Below are 16,840 nucleotides of genomic sequence, written 5' to 3'. Positions count from 1 at the left end.
TGGGAATGTTAGGCCCAGGACCTGATAGATGTGTGGGGTTTGTGTATGTGTCAACGTTGTTAACAGAGGGCTTTGTAAGGATAGGATAAATGTCCAAAGCATACAAATATCTAAGTCTATGGATACAATTATGTGGCTATAAATCAGAATATATATTTGTTGATAAATGAGAATATATAAAAGTTAATACTAGATGAATATATAAGCACATGAGTATATATGAGTATCTATGGATATGCTATAATTATTCATGGATAAATGTTGCGTGTTATAGCATACTGCCATAACTCCTTATTCCTTAAAATAATTATTTGGTCGCACCACAGCATTTCCATCCCTTTCTGTATTTGACGCAGTAGCTTAGCTTTCTTGGTTTGGCGTACCATGTAACAGCACATTCCCATGACAGCAACAACTGGATTCCCATCAAGTTTACACTAAGGGTTCGGACCACTGGATGTAAGGTCACATCCTCTGGAATTGCCCACCAGGCACCACCTCCTTTTCTACTTTTTCTACTTCAGTCAATTGCTGTTGGATCAACCGAGTTATTGGTATCAACGACTCTTTGGTTCTTGCCACCAACTCATGTATATCCAACTGCAAAAGTTTCACTGGGGGGAACAAGTGGTCTTCCCCCTGTGCTTTCACTGACATCCCTTCCTCTGAACCTGCCTCACGTGACTCTTCCCTAACCAGGATCCAGCAGGAGGGAGCAACCAGTGAGTAGGCCTCACAGCACCTTCTCATGGCCAGAAGGCCCAACTGTAACTCCTGCCCCCAGCTTTGCGGGAAGATGCCTGGGGCTCAGGCTGAGGTGTGGACAGGCATGACAGGGCTGCCACATGCACAAGCATCACACGAGGTACAGGACACATGGCAGTTCTGCTGTCACAACCTCTGTTCCAGTTCCAGACTCAGTGACTTGCTCTGTGGGGTTAACAGATAATCTGTTGGAAGTGGGAGGTGTGTGACAGGGGGCTAAGTAATCACAGGACTGGAAGGGACCTTGAGAGGTCATCTAGTCTAGTCCCCTGCACTCATGGTAGGACTAAGTATTATCTAGACCATCCGTGACCGGTGTTTGTCTGTTAAAAACCTCCAATGATGGAGATTCTACAATCTCCCTAAGCAATTTATTCCAGTGTTTAACCACCCTGCCACTTAGGAAGTTTTTCCTTATGTCCAACGTAAACTGTGCTTGCTGCAATTGAAGCCCATTGCTGCTTCTTCTATCCTCAGAGGTTAAGAAGAACAATTCTTCTCCCTCCTCCTTGTAATGACCTTTTATGTACTTGAAAATGTTATCTTGTCTCCTCTTAGTCTTCTCTTTTCCAGACTAAACGAACCCAATTTTTTCAATCTTCCCTCATAGGTCTTGTTTTCTGGACCTTTAATCATTTTTGTTGCTCTTCTCTGGACTTTCTCCAATTTGTCCACATCTTTCCTGAAATGTGGTGCCCAGAACTGGACACAATACTCCAGTTGAGCCCTAATCAGTGCGGAGTAGAGCGGAAAAATTACTTTTCATGTCTTGCCTACAACACTCCTGGTAATACGTCCTAGAATGATGTTCGCTTTGTATGCAACAGTGTTACACTGTTGACTCATATTTAGCTTATGGTCTACTATGATCCCCAGATCCCTTTCCGCAGTACTCCTTCTTAGGCAGTCATTTCTCATTTTCTATGTGTGCAAGTGATTGTTCCTTCCTAAATGGAGTACTTTGCATTTGTCCGTGTTGAGTTTCATCCTATTTACTTCAGACCATTTCTCCAGTTTGTCCAGATCATTTTGAATATTAATCCTATCCTCCCAAGCACTTGCAACTCCTCCCAGCTTGGTATCGTCCGCAAACTTGTATTCTCTGTACTATTATGTAAATCATTCATGAAGACATTGAACAGAACCGGACCCAGAACTGATCCCTGCAGGACCCCACTCGTTATGCCCTTCCAGCATGACTGTGAACCACTGATAACTACCTTATAGTAGCTCCATCTGGGTTGTATTTCCCTAGTTTGTTTATGAGAAGGTCACATGAGACAGTATCAAAAGCTTTACCAAAGTCAAGATATACTATGTCTACTGCTTCCCCCCATCCACAAGACTTGTTACCCTGTCAAAGAAAGCTGTCAGGTTGGTTTGACACTGTTTGTTCTTGACACATCCATGCTGACTGTTACTTGTCACCTTTTTATCTTCTAGATGTTTGCCATTATCTTTCTGGGTACAGAAGTTAAGTTGACTGGTCTGTAATTCCCCGGGTTGTCCTTATTTCCCTTTTTTAAAGATGGGCACTATATTTGTCCTTTTCTAGTTGTCTGGAATCTCTCCAGTCTTCCATGACTTTTCAAAGATAATCTCTAATGGCTCAGATCTCTCCTCAGTCAGCTCCTTGAGTATTCTAGGATGCATTTCATCAGGCCTTGGTGACTTGAAGACATCTAACTTGTCTAAGCAATTTTTAACTTGTTTTTCCCGCTATTTTAGCCTCCGATCCTACCTCATTCACTATGTTAGATGTCCAATCACCACCAACCTTCTTGGTGAAAACCGAAACAAAGAAGTCATTAAGCACCTCTGCCATTTCCACATTTTCTGTTGTTATTCCCAGCCCCACCTCATTGAGTAATGGGCCTAACCTGTACTTGGTCTTCCTCTTGCTTCTAATGTATTTGTAGACTGTTTTCTTGTTACTGTTTGTCTTTAGCTAGTTTGATCTTGTTTTGTGCCTTGGCCTTTCTAATTTTGTCCCTACATACTTGTGTTATTTATTTATATTCACCCTTTGTATTTTGACCTAGTTTCTACTTTTTGTAGGACTCTTTTTTTGATTTTTAGATCATTGAAGATCTCCTGGTTAAGCCAGGGTGGTCTCTTGCCATACGTCCTATCTTTCCTGCGCAGTGGGATAGTTTGCTCTTGTGCGCTTAATAATGGCTTTTTGAAAAACTGCCCGCTGTCTTACACATCATCAGCCTGTATAACTTCCCAATTTAATAATTCATCTTCCCCATTTTCCTGCCTGAGTGTTGCACTCGTCTTGAATAAAACTGCAAGCTCTTCAGGGCAGAGGCCTGTGTTAGTCCAGTGCCTAGCGCAAAGGGGTAGGTGTCTTTGCACACTACTGCAGTGTCAATCAATATGAGCTGTTGGGACTCCCAGTGCATCCAGGTGCAGTTTGTTCATTTTGATTGTAGGTTCATTGAGACAAGGACGTCATCTTCCTTTGTAAAAGGGTAAGCACGATTTCAGCTTTTAACATAATTATTATTTGTATAGTGGTAGTGCCTGGGAGCTCTAGTCATGGACCAGGACCCCATTGTGCAAGGCGCTGTACAGACATAAAGATGTTCTCTGCCCCCAAAGAGCTCACAATCTATACAACAAGAGACAACAGATGGATAATTATAGCAAAGTTATTGGTTGATGCCCAAGTGGTACTGAGCATATACAACTGTGTAGAGGAGGGCACGGTGGTCGTGCTCCAAAGCCCAACACAGAACCTCAGCAAAGGGGGTTCTCGACTTGAGTACAGTCGTCTAAACCTGAAGTACCAATTCAAGTGTGACTGAGAACCAATGACACAGAAGACTTTGTCTACATTTTATGCTATAGCATGTCTGACTAGTTGTTTCATTTAATTTGATTGGGCTCACATAGCTTCCCTGACAGAGGAGGAGTTAAACTGCCGTACTGGAAAATGTGGAAATTACAGTCTTTTGTTTCAGTAAACCAATTGGTTTTCTGAACAGACAATCCCAGCCATCATCTCTTGAAAGCAATACAAAGAAGAACGTGACTGTGAAGCAACCTTCATGTCACCTAACCTAAAAAGAAAAAAAAATCTTCCAAGGGCAACCAGAAAATACTTGAAAGGAATTAAACAATCTCTAGTGTACATTTGAATTTCTTCTTTTTTGTTTTTTAAAAGTAAGAGAGCCAATGAAAGAGAGAAGTTATTAAAATGAGTTTTCTTTTGGGTGTGAGTTCACAGATCTGAGTACTATTCAGACAACTAATAAAGAAGTTGCAACCAGAGGCACAGAGGCTGATATTATATTTGCAAATAGGGAAAGGAACTTGACCTGCTCAGGTACTTATACCTAAGGCTGCGGGTTTGTCACAGAGGTCACGGAAGTCATGGAGTCCGTGACTTTTCGTGACTTCTGCAGCAGCCGGTGCGCTTGGCTCAGGGACAGCTCAGGCAGCCCCTGCACCGGTTGCACCGGCCTCTGCTGGGGCAGTCTCAGGCGACCGCACCATGCCCTCCCCCCCACAGCAGCAGAGTTTGGGTGTGGGAGGGGGTAGGGGCACGGGGTGGAGTGAGGTGGGCTCTGGGTGGTGCTTACCTGGAGGATTCCCCAGAAGTGGTGACATCTCCCTCGCTCAGCTGCTAGGCAGAGGCATGGCCAGGCAGCTCTGCGTGCTGCCTCCACCCAGAGCACTGGCTTCACAGCTCCCATTGGCCAGGAACTGCAGCCAATGGGAGTTGCGGGAGCAGTGCCTGCAGGAGGAGGCGGCCACGCATCCACCTAGCAGCTGAGCAAGAGGGATGTTGCCACTTCCTGGGAGCCCTCCAGGAAACCGCCACCCAGAGCCAGTCTCACCCTGTCCTGTGCCCCAACCCCCTACCCCCTCCCACACCCAAACTCTGCTGCTGCTGATGGGGGGAGGCACAAAGCCAGATAGGGAGCCTACCGGCTCCCCCGCTATTCCCCCAGCACTCAGGCCGCTCTCCCCCAGACCACCTCCCCAAGTTTTATTCAGGGGTATATAGTGAAAGTCATGAACAGGTCATGGGCCGTGAATTTTTGTTTACTGCTTGTGACCTGTGCGTGACTTTTACTAAAAATACCCATGACTAAAACGTAGCCTTACTTATACCAAGTCTGAACCCATTGTGGAGTGCAAAGTAACCTAATCCTTTTAATAAAAATATATCAAAGCAAACAAGACAGAGCTAACTGCCATGCAGCTCAAATAAAAGACAGACACACACTCCTTTTTTTTTCTCCCCACAAGTCCTGAATGAAGTGTTAAAATCTTACTACAGATATAAAATAAGCTGGTATTTTGAAAACTTTGTTATTGAAGTGAGACCTACAAATCAGGATCTGCCAGTAAGATAATTTAAGGGAATATTTCATCATCGTATATGGATATTGAGAACTGGAGAGGGTGTAGAAAAGAGCCACACAAATTATTCAAATTCTGGAAAAAAAATGCCTTACAATGGCGATTTAAGGAGTTCAATCAAATTTTATTTTATGAAAAAGAAGATCAAGAGTTGAGTTGATCACTGTTCATAAGTAGAATCGTAGAAATGGAAGACTGGAAGGGATTTTGAGAAGGCATCAAGAACAACCCCTTGGACTGAGGTAGAACCAAGTAAACCTAGACTGTCCCTGAAAGGTGTTTGTCAAACCTGTTCTTAAAAACGTCCATTGAATGGGGATTCCACAACATCCCTTGGAAGCCTATTCCACAGTTTAGAGTTATAGTGTTTTTCCTAATATCTGACCTAAATCTCCCCTACTGGAGATTAAGTCCATTGCTTCTTGTCCTACCTTCAGTGGACATGGAAAAAAATTGGTCACAGTCCTCTTTATAACAGCCCTTAACATATTTGAAGATTTATCAGGATCCCCCTGAGTCTTCTTTTCTCAAGATTAAACATGCCTAGTTTTTTTAACCTTTCCTCAAGGCCACGTTTTCTAAATCTTTTATTATTCTTGTTGCTCTTCTCTGGTCTCCCTCCAATTTGTCCACATCTTTCCTAAAGTGTGGTGCCCAGAATTCCAGCTGATTCCACTATTCCAGCTGATGCCTCACCAGAGCTGAGAAGAGCAGGACAATTACCTCCCATGTCTTACATACAACACTCCTGTTAATACACCCATGAATGATATTAGTTAGTCCATCATATTGTTGACTCATTTTCAAGTTGTGATCTACTGTAACCTCCAGATCCTTTTCAGCAGAACTACTGCCTAGCCAGTTATTCCCCATTTTGTGGTTGTGCATTTGATTTCCTTCTTAAGTGAAGTACTTTGAACTTGACAAATTGGAAATTCAATAAAGATAAGGTTGTTTTGAATTCTTAGCTTATCCTCCAAAGTGCTTACAACTCCTCCCAGTCTGATGTCATCTGCAAGTTTTATGAGAATTACTCTCTACTCCATTATCCAAGTCATTAATGAAAATAATGAATAGTCCTGGACCCAGGACTTACCCCTGCGGGATCCCACTAGATACACACTCCCAGTTTGATAGCAAACCATTGATAACTAATTTTTGAGTATGGTCTTTCAACCAGTTATGCATCTGCCTTATAGTAATTTCATCTAGACAACATTTCCCTAGTTTGCTTATGAGAATGTCATGTGGAACTGTATCAAAAGCCTTACTAAAATAAAGATATATTACATCTACTGCTTCTCACCTATTCACTAGGCTGGTAACTCTGTCAAAGAAAGAAATTAGGTTGGTTTGGCAAATCCATGCTGGCTATTCCTTATCACTATATTATCCTTTAGGTGCTTACAAATTGATTGTTGAATATTATGTTCCAGTTTATTTCCAGGTATCGAAGTTAGGCTGTGTTAGTCAGTCTATATTTTCACAGATCCTCTTTGTTCCCCCTTTTTAAAAATAGATACTATGTTTGTACTTCTCCAGTTCTCTGGGACCTCACCTTCATAAGTTCTTGAAGATAATTGCTAATAGTTCCGAGATTGCTCCAGCTAGTTCAATAAGTACTCTAGGATGAATTTCACCAGGCTCTGCCAAGTTGAATACAACTAGTTTACCTAAATATTTTTTAACCTGTTCTTTCTATATTTTGTCTTGCCTTCCTTCCCACTTGTTACTAATATTAGTTGTGTTGAGTATCTGGTCACCATTAATCTCTTTAGTGAAGACTGAAGCAAAACAGGCTTTAACCAGCTCAGCCTTCTTGATGTAATCTGTTGTTAGATCTCCTTTCATGCTGTATAAAAGACCTACACTTTCCTTCATGTTTTTCTTACTCGTATTGTATTTAAAGAACCTCCTCTTATCACCTTATATGTCTCTTTCTAAAGGTAACTCAGTTTTTCCTTAGCCTTTCTCATTTTGTTCCTACATGCTTGTGCTATTCTTTTGGTATACTTTCTTAACAATTCATCCATGTTTCCACTTTTTGTAGGATTCCTTTTTGATTTTCAGATCATTAAAGAGCTCCTGAGGGAACCATATTGGCCTTTTACTATTCTGTCTTTCCTTTGCATCAAGTAGTTAAAGACCCCATTATTACCACATTTTGTGTTTTGGATATTTCTGTTGTTTGTTCTAGAAATGCCTAATCCACCTCCCGTTCCTGATTTGGTGATGTGTGGTAGACCTCTACCACGATATCACCCCTAATTTTATCCTTTTTATCTTTACCCAGAGATTTTCAAGTTCTCTGCCTCTCACCTCTTTGTGGACCTCAGAAGGAGTGTATATATTTTTAATGTATAATGCAAAACCTCCTCCCTTTTTATCTTCCTTGTTCTTCCTGAACAAGCTATACCCCTCTATACCAATATTTCAGTCATGAGACTTCTCATTATGTCTCTGTAATGCCAATTAAGTAACAATTTAGATTATGTACTAATTCTTCCAGTGCTTCCTGTTAATCCTTATACTCCTTACATTTGTGTATAGATATCTAAGATGTTGAGCAGATTTTCCTTTTGATGCGCCTGTGACTCTATGGCAATTTTCCATGTCCTCCCTAAAGTCACCTTTTTTTATGCTTACCTGTGGGCTTTTGTCATCTGCCTCCTTTGAACTTAGTGTAAAGACTTCACTAGGTTGGTGAGTTGGTGCTTGAAGATGCTCTTCCCCTTCCTGTTCAGATGGACCCATCTTCCTGGCACAGCATCCCATCGTTGAGAAAGCAAAAGGCCTGCCATTGACACTATCTGTGCAGCCATGCCTTCATCTCCAGGGTGCATGTCCCTGCTTGGACCCATACCCTCAACCAGGACAATGGACAAGACTCCTTCACCCTTGTTCCTAGAGCACTGTAATCACTGCTGATCTGCTCCGGGTAATACATGGAAGTATCATTAGTGTCCACATGGATAAGAAGCAAGGGGTACTAGTCAGAGGGATGGACGAGCATTGATGACTTTTCTGTATGTCTCATAGAGCAGATCAGGAATTTGTTGATGGAAGGTTTTTCCATTGAAAGTGGTGATTTGTTGAAACCAAAACCTTTTTGTGAGAAAGGGTCAGTTCAACGAATTACCTGTTTCAGAAAAAAAATGAAGAAAAAAGTTTTAGAATTGTCAAAATATTCCATTTCAACATTTTCAAAACAAAAAGTTCTGCTTTTCATTGAAATTACTTTTGATTTTCAAATTTAAATTAACTTATAATAAACAATTAAAAAAAGAAAATTAAACAGAGGCCAAGATCAAAATGAAACATTTTGAAATTATTGACCCAAGCCAAAAACATTTTCAGTTTTCCGGTTTGTGAAAAGTTTTTGAAATTTTGACTTTTCATTTTTTGATTCAGATTTTTCTGTGGGATGGGAAAACCATTTCCCACCCAGCTCTATGTATGAGTCGCTTCACAGGGAGAAAATACTGAAAGAACTCTTTAATCTAGTGGAGATAGATATAACAAGAACCCATGGCTGGAGATTGAAGCTAGACACATTCAAATTAGAAAAAAGGCACAAATTTTTAACCGTGAGGGAGATTAGCCATTGGAACAAACTGCCAAAGGAAGTGATGGTATTTTCAAATCAATACTGGATGCCGTTCTGGAACACTTTACTCAAGCACAAATAAAGTGGTCAATATAGGAGTAAGTGGATTAAATTTTATGACCTGTGTTATACAGGAGGTTAGACTATTCCCCGCTGGCCTTAAAATCTATGAATCTATGGTTACGGTTGAAAGTAGGCCCAAAAGCTAAGAGCCCATATCTGCCTTCATTGATGCTCTATGTTGTCGTCAATTATTGTTGCACATAAAAAGAAAATCCCTGCTCATGATTGTCTGAGAACACTTGTATAATGACTTAGGATGTTTTTGTTGTTTTGTTTCTTACAGACTAATTCTGAAGGCTAAAGCAATGTTAATCATTCAGATCATGTCGGTGAATAGATTCATCCTGATTCACTGAAACCTGTATTCATAACTATTATCCAATTCTGAACTAATCAAGCAGCGTATATATGTCTGTGTTTCCACAGTGGTTCTTCAGAAAAATAACCATAGGACTGGAAGGGACCTCAAGAGGTCATCTAGTCCAGTCGCCTGCACTCATGGCAGGACTAAGTATTATCTAGATCATCCCTGACATCCCCCTCATAGATCCTCCTATCCCAAAAGTAAAGGTCTTTTTCAGCTAAAGGAGAATCTCTGTTGGCTATTTGCAGCATAGGGTTTATGCACTCAGTTAAGTATTCCTGATTCCATCCAGTAGAGGGCACTGCTTACACGTATTTTATTATATTAGGCTCTGTCCTCCTTCCTCTCCAATCACTACATTATATTACATTTTGATACGTTACCTACTGTAAACATCTTTTTGTGGATGGTCATGCCTATGCTATACCTTGCTGTTTCTCTAATTAATGTAGTGCACAAAAATCGTCTTCACCATGTAAAAGTAAAATCGTTTAATGATACAGAAAAACTGTTTAGAAACTGGAAACTGGTTACAAATAGAAACAAGCACACAATTAAGACAGTCAATCTTACGGTACTTGCTGGTACTTGCTATTATTTAATCAGTTGCAATTAACACTAGATGAATGTTTACTCTTAATTCTTTACTGAAACACATTCAGGATTCTGACCACAATATTAAGATTACATTTATTTATGGGGTTTGTTTTTTTTGTCAGAAGTACATGAAGAACTGTAAGCTATTTGTATACTGTGCAGACATTTCAAATAAGAAAACACATACCAAAATTAATGAGTTCATTGTGGAAAGAAAATAGGTATTTTAAAAGTTACACCTTTGGTATATAAATGTTAAGTGTTCACTATCAAAAGGCAATGGAGGGTGCAAATCATGAAAACTACAGATTACATGAAGAATATGTAGCTAATTGCATAAAACTAAAATGCAGTCACACTACTACAAAGCTTCCATTGCAGGCAAGACTGTTTTAAAGCTTAATGCACACTTTTATACTGCTTAATTTTTTTATTTTTTTATTTTTTTTTTAGCATTTTGTAGCTAGCAAAAAACAAAATTGCAATCTGACTGACATGGACTTGCAGTGTTTTCTTTGCAACATTCCTCCTTCTGGTAAATACCAAGAGCAGTAGGGAGTTATTACTAAAATCTGGGATCTACATACCCCTGAACATTTAGGAAGAGGACTCTTCGGGGACAGACTCTGGATCCATAGTTTGCAGCTGGTCTCTACAGACTGATCTGAATCAAATAGTTCCAGACTTTTTGGGGAGAGGGGAGTTGAAATTTGAGCACTGATGTGGATTTGAATTTCATACCTTGTGCATGTTTCAAGTTATAACTGGGCAGACTCTTCATTGCTTTGTACTTTTTGGAGTCATGCTTGCGCATGTCACATTTGCATGTGAAGAGATACTGTTCTGATTTAGTACTGTTTTACATCGCTTTACACAGGGGTATCTGCCTGGACAAAGTGAAAAGCAATTTTTTTCACGTGTCCAACTCTTGCTATTTTATCACGAGTCTTGCACTGTTGTTGTTCTTAAAACGTCAGCTCCTGGAATCTTGTGAGAATCTTTCATCAAATTAAGGAAATTAAGTCTCTATCCTTCATGGTTGCAGAGAAAAGATTGAAATGTGACGCTCTAGTTTCAAAAACCAGAAGTAAAAAAACTTAATGATTTGTAAATTTAGTCTCATAATTTTTGGTGCCTGACTCACAACTTCTGAATATTTGAGGTTGGAAGTATTGAAGTAGAAACCAAAATATTCAGCAATGGACATTGCAAACAACAGAAAAATATACAGAGAAATGACAAAAATAAATTCACTGGCTGGCAACTAATGGGATGTCTAGAAATAGGGGGGCAGGAATTTCTTTTACTTTCCCCCAAACCCAAGCCCAAGAATAAACTGAAGTACATTCTGCACATTGCTAAAACCATTCAGGTCATTCGCTTTCCTCCATATTGGTAATGTGCACATGAAGAATACATTCTGAAACAAATTTTTTTATTAGCAGCCTAATTCAATGCTCAATTCAATCAAAAGGAGTCTTTCCATTGACATTGATGGTTGCTGAACCACACCTAGAGAACAAGGTCTTATTGAGCTCTGAATTTTCTGTTGCATTCTCTAAATTTCATCTGTCACTTTCAGTAAAGATGGCAAGTATCTTTTGGCCCAGATGTGTTCAATTTAAGACTTGCTTGCCTTGAGGGTGATATGGAATTCAGAGAAGGATTGTGTCTTCTGAGGCAGAAAGAGGATTTGGCTCTTTTTGCTATTAGAGATATTGTTTCCTAGTAAGAAGATGATGAGATTAAAGTGATGGACATAAGATGCAGACCTGAAGTTTCCCCACAGTTCAGAGGTATGGATTCACCTCTGGGGGGTCCTTTTGAGTCCCAGTACAGCATATTCTTTAGCTGTGATTATAGATATACAAGGAAGAGAAAGAAGGGTAAAAGAAGACTAAGTCAAAGTCCATGGTACATAATAGACCTCTCATGCAAGTAACAATATACACAGAGAATTGCATGCCAAAGGCATTGGGAAGAAAAAGTGTTATTTGTACCATTTAAAAAAGTTAGATCTGGAGGTCTTTGTACTATACTGATCATATATTATTCTCAGATTTCCTAATGTCGTTGTCATTACAGTTGTTGCTAGGTTTACCTGAACCACAAAACAAACACCTTTATTTGAAATTGTATAGAAGTTGTTACTGTTGTCACAGTTCAGGTCAAATGCACCTGTATTCCCCGTCTGTGGTCCAGCAAGGGCTCCCGCTCTAGGTTGCCAGCTCCTCAGCTGTCGCCTCTCTTGGGCAGAGACCTGCATCTCTCTCCATCCTGACTGGGGGTTTTCCTGGCTACACAGTTCCCTGTCAACACGGTGAGTGCTCCAGGAAGCCGGACTGCTTCAACAGGTCTGTGTCTGCTCTTTGCTTTCTCCTCAGAGGCTATGAACATTTGTAATTGCCCACAGTTGTAACTTATAAGTACCACACAGCTTTTTCTAAGCAGGCCCATTTATTCTCAAGGTAAAAGTATTTCAGAAAAAAACATATTAAATACAATAAAAGAACCTACACGCATGCTAAAAACCAGAGGTCCCTACAACTCCAATCCCAGGCTTTGGCAGGTGTCAGTCCTTCCAACCCTTCCCTAACGATTGGGCCTCCCCTTGGACAGAAGGGGGGATCCTGTCTGTTTGCTGAATCAGAAAGAAGGTCCTGAATCAGTGTCAACTCAGGCTATTTATCCAAAAGTCCCATCTTCGTCTATTGGTCTCTGGAGAATCCAGTTTGAACCAGTACATGCGAGCCTGGTACCTCTCTACAGGTGTTACAACTTGAGTGAATTTGCCTAATCATCCCCCACTGTCCTTAGTTCCTGGAGGAGTATGATTGCTCTCCCCCATGGAATTAAATACAATCTCCGGCCCACAATGATATGTAAATTTTTACAGTAAGATCTTGCAGGAAATTCCCATACCTGTCTCAATTGTTGCATATTACTTTTATGAGGAGTTTAGACCTGGGGATTTTACTTTAAGGGAAAAGTCCCTTATCCTCATGTTATCCCAACTAGGGATCCTGTAAGCCCCTCTCAAATTGCTCTAATGGGCCCCGTTTTCCATTTTTTGTTCCACACACCTTCAAAGACTTGAGTTGTGACTGGCAACTGTTCCTGTTTAAGACAACTGACTAGGCATGGCTCTGTGTGCAGCTCCGTATTGTCCCTGAGTACAGGAGTGCCTAGAGGGGGCCCCATTGTGTTAGACACTGTACAAACACAAAGAAAGAGTGAGTCCTGCCCCCTTAAAAGCTTGCAATGTAAGTAAGGAAAACAGGCAAAGGGTGACACAGAGAAGTGAAATGAAACGTCAGTGACAAAGCTAGGAACAGAACCCGGGTTTCCTGGCTTCCAATCTAATGCTCTATCAACTAGACTATACTGAACAATTCCCCTTGAATTTATTTTCATATAAATATAGTGCTGATATACTACATCAGTACTCTTGATATTTATTGTATGGTTAACCACTAGCTGAAATGCATTGAATCTCCCCTGTGCATATGCGCTTGTCCCTTTCTCTGCATATACAACAGCAACATAACTATAATGGTCTCTGTAAAACAAACAGCAGAGAGTCAGGGAGGAAGTAGCAAACAAACACTATCCCCCAAAGATTGCAGAGTTTAATGCTGTGAGAATGTAAAGTGCTGTATGAGAGGTTAAAAGGTCAGATGTCAAATCCCTTTTGTCTGTCATGCTCCAAAGGATGACAAATAGCTATGAGGGTTAAGGTGGAAGTTGCAAATTTTATTATTCTAAGAAGCTGCAAACACAGCTCACGCCTTGTGTCAAAATTCTCTCTGGTAATATGAGCAGTTCACCCAGTGATCTATTGAAAAAGACTTTTCATTAAATATGGTCATTTCTGACAAGATTAGTCAAAATTAACTGTACAGCTTAAGAGTTTGTGCCACCATGTGTTTTAATACCCTATGCAAGCTGTTGTTGCTTTCATGATGTCTGATATGTTGGCCATTCCCTCCAAATGTGGGCGTCACTGTAGTCCCGGCCACCTAGCAGCCTGTGGGGGAAAGGATTGCTAGCCACAACCTCCAAGAAGCCCTCCAGCACAGTAGTTACTGGGGCTGTGTGCTGGGTATAGGATTTGCCTTTCAGTATATATTTTTCTCTAATTTATTTGTAACCAAATACAGGTACATCCACAACATTCCTTAATTATTACCCCTGTCTCTGCAACAGGAGAAACAATTCTTCCTAAAGTCGACAATATAGCGAAAACAGCACAAGCTCTTTCCCACCACACCAGAAACCAAATATAGAATTTTGGGAGGGTCAAATTAGTTAAATGTTAAGTTTTAATAAGGCCTTTCGTTGCTCATCATGAAAGGAGCTTTTTCCATGCAGCCTGGAGTGTATTCTGCAGATCTCTATAATTTGGGAAAGTATACATTAGTGCACAATAATAGGAAGTAAGAAAATAATTGCAAAAGGCTGCCATAGGACCTTTTGTCTGTATGTTGTGCCTTGTTTCTTGTAAGAAGGTTTTTTTTTTCCGTCCTGTTTTTAAAAATGTAGTCTTTGTATTGAGAGTAGGAACCTGTTCTTGTTTTGTTTGGTGGGAGAAAATAAACAGTGTAAACTGTTCTGAAGATGCACTTACACTTGAGGACATAAGCACTGTGGCTCAAATGCTCAAAGGTATTTAGGACATAAGGTTCTGGGTCTTTGGGACTCATCACAAACTTTCAGGGACATTCTCTGGCTGAAATTTAAAATGAATTGGGCATTCAGGTCCCCTCCACCGGCTTTGAAATTCTCAGCTGCATTGTATTATTGTTACTCCTAAAGTCTTGGGTCTGGATCCTGCAAACATTTATACTCACACTCACATGGCTGGTCCATCGAAATCACTGGGTTTCCTGGCACACCGGATGAACACTGTGGGGTTTTTTTCAGTCTCATGCCATTCTGAGCACAGTGTATATATTTAGCAAAGTATTGCCCGCCTCAAACGTTGAAAAATCGTGAGTTGGGGCTCCCTGAGATCATGAAATAGGCTTAAAAACAACAAGATTACCCCCCACTCACCCAACATTATGTGTAGTTTTTCTTTGCCTTCTGGTTTCTGAGCCTGTAGCAGGGGCCGTGGAGCACTATTTAAAGTTGGGGAGAGCATAGTTTTACCACCCCTCTTGTACCTGACCCTCCTCTTCCTCTCTCAGGCACCATCCCCTCCTCACCAATCAGCAGTCTGACCCCTCTGGCCAATAAGCCCCTACACCCACCCCCTCCAAATTTGAGCGAGAGAGGTTGCAACTTGGTACACAAGGTAGCAGTGCTACCCAGATTTGCATGCTGTGACCCCATGTGCCAGGTGACAATGCCCTCGCTTATATTTGGCCCAGCCCCCTGCCTCATGACAGAGGTTTGGCCCAGCCAAAAAGTGGACAGGACAAAGCCTGGGTGGCCCTCCTAGCTGTGCGGCCTATGGCCCATAAGGAGCACGCACTTAACATTTTCAAACGTGAGCGCTAGAAACTTGCTTTTTTTAAAAATGGAAGCTGAGATTCTTGTGCAATCTCTTGATTGTACCATGTGACGCTTTAATATTGAGCAATAAAATCGACACAGTTGGCAACACTGTTAATAGGAAATAATGTTCCGTTTTTCTATACCCAAAGAGCAACTGTGTGTGTGTGTGTGTGTGTATATGTATGTATATATATATATAAAATAGTATTGATAATACTAATTGTTTGTTGTTTGTATTACTGTAGCACCTAGGAGCCCTAGTAATGGACCAGGACCCCATTGTGCTAGACGCTGTACAAAAACAGAACAAAAAGACTGCCCCATCTGTTGTTTTTAAAAATAACATTGTAATATGTATACATATTATGTAGCCTAGAAACAGTAGAAATAAAGTTAGACCCTGATTCTACAAACACTTACCTGCATGCTTAGCTTTACTCAAGGGAGTAGTCCCAATGACTTCAAGCTCGTGTGCAAGACCCCTTTGCCCAGGAGCCCTCAGTGTCTTCAGTGGGATTCCATGTAAGGATCTGCATTTGCCTTTGTGGATCAGATGGCAGGATTGAGTCTTAGAGACAGGGTTGAGGACCATTAACAATTTGGCCGTGAGGGTGTAAATAATTCTCAAATAATACATGAAGTTTTTGTTTTGGTAAAGTTTTTTGCATAGGAGCCAATGTGCACATTCAAAGCATGGGAAACCAGGTTGTGGACAGGGGTTTAGACGTGCTTGAAAGTTAGATCCTGAGTGGTGGATCCCACAACATTTACCAGCAGGACAGTGGGGTGGGAGGAGGTATTGTTTCATATTCTCTGTGTGTATATAAAGTCTGCTGCAGTTTCCACGGTAAACATCTGATGAAGTGAGCTGTAGCTCACGAAAGCTCATGCTCAAATAAATTGGTTAGTCTCTAAGGTGCCACAAGTACTCCTTTTCTTTTTGCGAATACAGACTAACACGGCTGTTCCTCTGATACCCCTAAAATGACACTCTAAAATTTTCAAGAACACCTAAATGACTTAGGAGGCTACATCCCATTATCAGTAATAACTTAGGCACTTATAAGCCTAAATCTCATTGAAAGTCAATGGGAGTAGAGCTTGTCTACATGGCACCATAGTGAGCGGTTTATGGGGGTGTGATTTGTAGAGCGCTCTAAAGTGTTGTGTGCTAACTGCCCAGTGTAGAGCCCGCTGGTGTGAACTAACAGGTATCTATTCATTGGCACAAACATAAGGGCGCTCTACAAATCACACCCCTGTAGTGTGGACTGCAGTACCATGCAGACAAGCCCTTTGGCTCCTAAGTCACTTAGATACTTTTGAAAATTTTACCCTAAATGTGCAGAACGGGAAGGAATAAAGACCGTGGCATCCAACATTGTTTCTTTGAATACAGAGGTGTGACGCTGTTTTGTCGTACAGGCAAAATGCATATTTCTTAACGTGGAATCTTAACGTGGAATCATTTTTAAAAGCAGCAAATAGTTCGATGCTTGAATAATTGTTAATATGGAACTGACTGGCACAATGTCAGTCTTAAAAATCACTTCACTCTTTCTTGCCTT

This window comes from Caretta caretta, chromosome 9, assembly GCF_965140235.1.
Source record: "Caretta caretta isolate rCarCar2 chromosome 9, rCarCar1.hap1, whole genome shotgun sequence".
NCBI classification, from domain to species: domain Eukaryota; kingdom Metazoa; phylum Chordata; order Testudines; family Cheloniidae; genus Caretta; species Caretta caretta.
This window is presented reverse-complemented; position numbering follows the sequence as displayed.